This window comes from Panicum virgatum, chromosome 5K (assembly GCF_016808335.1).
Source record: "Panicum virgatum strain AP13 chromosome 5K, P.virgatum_v5, whole genome shotgun sequence".
Classification (NCBI taxonomy): Eukaryota; Viridiplantae; Streptophyta; class Magnoliopsida; order Poales; family Poaceae; genus Panicum; species Panicum virgatum.
Genome location: NC_053140.1, coordinates 55,328,679 through 55,334,937, shown reverse-complemented (window position 1 = coordinate 55,334,937; position 6,259 = coordinate 55,328,679).

The window sequence follows — 6,259 nt, the reverse complement described above, 5'->3', positions numbered from 1 at the left end:
GGGAGGTCCGGATGGACGCAGGAGGTCCCGGACCCCTATGGGGGGTCCGAGGCCTCGGCTGTCAGCTCGGAGCTTCCCTTCCTTAGGGACACGTGACGTCTCCGGACCCATCCCCAGGCGGGGAACGGGTCTGGGGCCGTTGGCCTGGTGAGGAAAGAGCCTGACCCGTGGGGCCTGGCTACTCCGTCCTTCCCGCGTAGTTACGGATAACTACGCGGGTCCTGTCTTGCCGCAGTAAGAGTGGGTATCCCTGCTACAGGGTACCGACAGTGGCCCCCGGGCCCACCTTGGGGGAGGTACGAACCCGCAGGTGGGGCCACTACTGCGATTTGGCTCTGCATAGCTTGAAGCTTCTTACTGCAGGGGTCTTGACGGGCTTTGACCATCCATCGGGTTGTTTGCTGCCTCATCACATCGCAACGGCTTACTGACTCATGGCCCCCACGCACAGTGGTTAACCTAGTCACGCGCGCGACGCTCGGCGTTGTTGCGGCCGGAGTAAACGGAACATTTACCACCGACGCAGTTCCCGAAAAGCTCGGCCACGCCAGCGCTTAATACGCGCACGTCAGCTCAGCTTCCGCCTCGCTTCGCGTGGGGGTGACGGTTCAGATCCCGCCTTTTCACACCTTTGTTGGTTACCCGCTCTCCCTGACAGATGGGCCTGGGCCCCCTTGTCCTGGACTGGCGGTTAACACCAGGTGCAGGGCGTCGCATGGGTTCTAGCGACGGTTCCGGGGCGCGCCGGTTGAGTCAGGCTTTATAATGGGGCGAACCGCATACCGCGATCACTTTCCCGCATTCGCCTTCTTCCTTCCAACCTTTGCGCCCCTTTGCCTTCGAGCTTTCCTTGCCCCTTGCTCCCCCACGCAGATTGTTCTTCACTTCCACAGAGAGATGGCATCCCTTATTCATCCCCGCCGGTTCCGGACCAAGGAAGAGTTGAACACGGTACGCCGCTTGCTAGGGTGGTGCCCACAGGAGACTGGCTGGGGGATCCGAGCAGGCTCGGTTCCCCTCGGCAACCTCCGCGCTGGGGAATTCGTGCTATTCACCTCACACATCTCCTGTGGCGTGGGGCTGCCAATCTCTTCGTTCTTGCTGCTACTGCTGGAAGACTTCGGCCTCCAGCTTCAACACCTCACACCCCACTCCCTCCTCCTGACGTCCATCTTCATCCATTTGTGCGAGATGTTCATGGGAGTATGGCCCTGCGTCATCCTCTTCTGCCATTTCTTCATACTGGTGAAGTCCGGGAGGGCGAAGGATGAGGTGGGGGCGTATTACTTCCAGACAAGGAGCGACCTGCCGACGCCTTACATTCCCGTCCTCACTGGCGGGAGGTGGGAGGAGTGGCGCAGGGATTGGGTGATCGCCACCACCGAAGCTAACGAGCACCTCGCCCTACCAACCGAGGGACCCGCCACCGACCGTGCATCCTGGAGGGCCAAGCCGATCCTGCAGCCGGATTTTGACTCCGTGCTGGGCAAGATCAAGTCGCTTGCGGAGACCGGCCTCACCTCGTTGCACGTGCTCAGAGATTCCTTGAAGCGCCGGATCGCCCCCCCTGAAGCAGAGGCCGCGCCCCGCTTGGAGCTTCACCGGCCTCAACGACTGCAGCAGAACCCACCGCGGAGAGGGGAACGACCTGACCCAGGAAGCACTGGATGTCCTGGTGTGGGCGGTGACGGGAGAAATCTTCGTCCCGGAGAACCTGATCCTTCCCAAGGGCGTCGTCCCCCTCTGCGAGGACGGCGGTGCTGGCTACTCTGCCAACTCTTGACGACGGTGGGCTGGCCCCACGCCAGACCGGAGGCGACCCGAACCGTGGGCTCCGGATCCCTGGCGCGTCCGGGGACCAAGCTATTCCGAGTGCCGCGGGGTCCGGCCCCACTACGAAGGGGAAGCAGGCCGTGCCCGGCAGCGCTGCCACAAGCGGCCCCAGCCAGGTCCGGAGCAGTCCTGGCGCGTCGTCGGGAGATGCAGGCCGGCGTAGGCTACTCAGGGGCGACGGGACCCCAGTCACGGAGCCCGCCGCGAAGCGTCAGAGGACCGCTGGGAGCGCGGGCCAGGGTAGCTCCCGGGCTTCCGGCCCTCGCGGATCCTCCGGGGCGACCGCACCGCCACCATCACTGCCGAGAGATAGCTCCCTCCGGCAGCAGCAGCAGCAGCGGCAGGAGCAGCAGCAGCAGCAACAACAGGAGCAGCAACAGCAACAGCAGGAACATCCCCGTGTTGCGCCTCCGTCGCCGCCACGGGGACAGCGGCAGCAACAGAAGCAGTTGTCGAGCCTCCGTGGACGCTGGGTTCCCGGCGCTTCAGGGTTAGTATTATTCTGGTCACACCCCTTATTCTCGGTGCTCTGCTTTACGCTGAAAGCTCCTTCTCTTTGTTGCCAGGGCTCCTCGCCCAAGCATCCCTTCCACCATCGCCGGCTCGTCGGCTGGTGCCCAGGCGACCGCGGCCTCGGCGGCGACAGCGGATGCGGGATCCTCGGGTGCAGCAACCTCTGCCAGCCCGGTGGTGCCCGATGCGGTGGCGACGGGCGCGCCATCACCAGACTCAGCAACGCCTAACGCTGCAGCGGCGGGTGCGCCTGTGGCGGGCGCGGCAGACGCAGCGGCGGCGGAGGCGCCGGTGCAGGGCGCAGCCGCACCCGAGGCGGCGGCGGAGGCGCCGGTGCTGGGCGCCGCCGCACCCCACGCGGCGGCGGCGGAGGCGCCGGAGACAAGGGCTGCAACGAAAGCTCCCACCTCCAGCTCCGGTCCTGTTGCAGAGGAGGAGTTGGAGGTGGTCTTTGGCAGGCAGCTCCTGCAGCTCCAACTCCCGGAGGAGGAAGCGACTCCCCTTCCCCAGGTGCTGATCCAGGTCCGGCGGTCGATAGAGGAGGCAACCTCCTCTGCCGAGGCAGCCTTCTGGCGGGAGTGGGCTGCCCTGGAAAGTGAACGCCAGCGCCTCTCTGACTGGCACACCCGCGTGGAGGCGCGCACGAAGGCTGAAGCCTCCCGTGCTGCGGAAGCCCGGTCGAAGCTCAAGGCGGACCAAGAGGCCTACCGAGTCAACCTTCGGAAGATGTTTGACCGGGAGTTCGCTGTGTCGAACCGGGAGAAAACCCTGGCGCAGCGGGAGGAGGCTTTTGCCTTGGAGGTTGTCGGCTTCGCGGCATAGCGGTCCGATCTTGAGACTCTGCTCGCTGCCCAGCGGTCTGAGCTTGAGACCTGCAGCCAGGGTCTCGAGATCCGCAAGCAGGAGCTGGACGAGCTCTCTGGGACCCTGGTCGGATGGCAGAAGCAGCTGGAGTAGAGGGCCAACAAGCTGGTTGTTGCCGAGGCGGAGCTGGAGGAGGACCGGAAGTCCCCCTATAAGCGGGAATCCCACGCCACCAGTATAGAGAAGCAGCTTGGGATACAGCGTGACTCCCTCAAAAAGCAGAAGGAGTCGGTGAAGAAGAAGAAGGCTGAGCTCGAGGAGAGGTCCCACGAGATGGTCGTAGCCAAGGCGGCTCTGGACACCCGGGTGCAGGAGGCGGTCCAGGAGGCGGTCCGTAAGCACCAGGAGGACCAGCGCGTGGGGGCCCAGCGAATCGTTGACTGGGCGACTGAAGCGAGCCTAGCACTGGTGCCACTTGGAATGAGCCCAATCCAGGTGGAGGAGCCGCCAGCTTCGATAGCTGACGCCCTCCCAGTGCTGAACTCCGCTTCGGATATGCTCCGGGCATCTGGAGCCGGTCCTTGCTGGCCAGCTCGAAGCCGAGGGCCGCGAGCTGATCCGGATGGTGGCGGAGCACATCCTGACCTGCCTCCGGAGCCATGACCCGGCCATCTCGCTGACGCCCGTGGTCGATGGCCCTGTAGCGGAGACGGAGGCCGCCGCTCGGGACAGCGTGCGGGAGGTCGTCGACTTCATTGCCGCCTACTTCAAGCGGGAGCCTGCAGACCCTTGAGCTGGGCATTGTATCTTTTTCCTTTTGCGTTATGTAACAAACATTGTACTAGTTGAAAATTTTGAAATAGAAGAAAACTTCAACTTAGCTGTTTGTCAGTTGCTGGTTTGCGGTATGCAGCACCCCGGCGCCCTGGCCCCCTGGCGGATAGGTTCAGTTGTTTGGACCTGTCTGCCACTTGAGCCATATAAGATACTCCGGACCTCCTTGGGCATAGGTGCCGCATAGTTTGCAAGCCGAGCGAGCGTCTTATTCCTTTCCCTGCGTAGCAGAAAGAACTACAGAGAGAAGAATCAACTTGTTCGCATGGTAGTAATGATACTGCGACTTAGCTGTTTGATGCATGCAGGATCGATCGTTGGTGTCTGGCTCAAAGCAAACGCCCCGGACCCCTGGGAGATAGACTCAGCTGTTTTGAGTCTGTCTACCATTAAGACTGGACCTCGATCTGCATGAAATCTTTAAAGCGGATGCCGGTACCCCCTGGTAGGTAGGCTCAATGGTTTGAGGCTGGCTACCACCAGTCAGGGCTTAACCTGTGTACCACTTCAAAGTTACAGCTTAGTAGCAGGCCCGCGGGACTCATCCTGGACCGGCCCCAGGCTAGTACCAGGTCCGGGGCTCTAGATGCACAGGTCCATGTAGCTCAGTGCTTGTTACAGAGTGGTGGAGTGTGTAGGCTTAGGGTGCGGAACCAAGCTAAGGCGCTACATAGGGCACCGGACCACTCCAGGAAACAACACGATCTTTCCGGACCTGGCTTCGACGCCCCAGACCCTTCCCAGCAGTGGGTGAGTGTTGTCGGTCGAAACCCCCTGGCGAGCAGCGACAGGCAACACGAAGAGCCGGGAGGTCGCCGGGGTGCTGGCAGGCACTGCTCCCTCGTCGACGGCCCGCAATTCCGTCACGCGCCCGGAGAATGTATGGAAAGCCAGGCGTGCCACCTGACCTATACCCGATTAGGAGGGTGCGAACATGCTCCAAACAGTTTCCTGAATAAAAGACACATGTAAACATAAGTCCGAGCCATGGTCGGCTCCCCGGGACGACTCTTGCATTGGCTTTAAAGAGCCGATCGAGTCCCGGTGTCAGATGGGATCTGTTGCATCCAGATATTGATGATTAAAGCTAATAACTATAAAGCTGCTTCAATTAAATCTAACTGATCTAATCCACAACGGTAAAGGCTTCAGCAGCCTCTGAATGATACTGGGTGTGAAACTGATCTTCCAGTTGTCTCCAAGTCCGAATCGAATCTGGGGGCAGCGATGTAGACCATCCAAAGGCTGAACCCGTGAGAGACTGGGAAAAGAAACGGACCCTCAGAGGATCCGATACTAAGATCATCCCAAGTTGCGTCAGGTATCGGCTCACATGTTCAATGGAGCTGGCTCCTTCTGATCCGCTGAATTTGGTGAACTCCGGAAGCCGATACTTGGGTGGCAACGGGATCAAATCATAGTCACTTGGATACGGCTTGGAATAGTCGATCGCCTTTCTCTTGGGCAGGATGCCAAACTGGTCCCTCAGTATTGCACTGACCTGCTCCACACTAAGAACTCCTGGGGCCGAGGGTTCAGCACTCGGCCCGGTAGCGTACTTTGCCAGCCACGCTTGTTTCTCCGCGTCTGCTCCAGAAGCTCCTGGGTTTACCATCTGCACCGAGCGTGCTAGACTGACGCTGTCAGGGATGTAGGCGCACGTGTAGCCGTGCGGGATCTCCTTGGGTGGCTCGGTGAGGAACTGGCCTTCTCCAGGATCACCGCCGATCTTGTGGACGACGTAGATCGGCGCGCTCTGTGGTTTTGGAGCCGCAAACGAGAATGGCAATTACGGCCTAGAATGCAGTGCAGCTTCCTCTGCGTGACTCCCCAGGGTTGGCCCCAATGGAGAGTACTCGTTCTTGATTATCTCCTGGATGACGCGATGAGCCACGCACTCGAGCTCATTCATCAGGCTCTGAGAGTGCCGATGAAGCGTATGGGCCACCATGTAGTTCATCTCCTGACGCAGGGCTCTGGTGTGTTATTCTGATGGCACAGACAGATCTACGTTGTCAAGAGCGCCTTCCGGTGAGAACCCCTTCCACCTGATGCCATGGTTGCGGGTCCTCTCAAAAGAGCCGATGAGATCGGCTTCCAGCAGAGCTTTGACCTCATCATACTTCTTCTTGTGTTCAGGAGAGAGCTCTTCATACGTGACGGGCTTGGAAGCGGGTTCTTGATCTTGAGCTCCAGTCATTGTTGCAGTGGACGTTGTTGCCGAGAAGTGTCCCACTGGGCGTGCCAGAATGTGCTGTCGGTCAAAACCCACTGG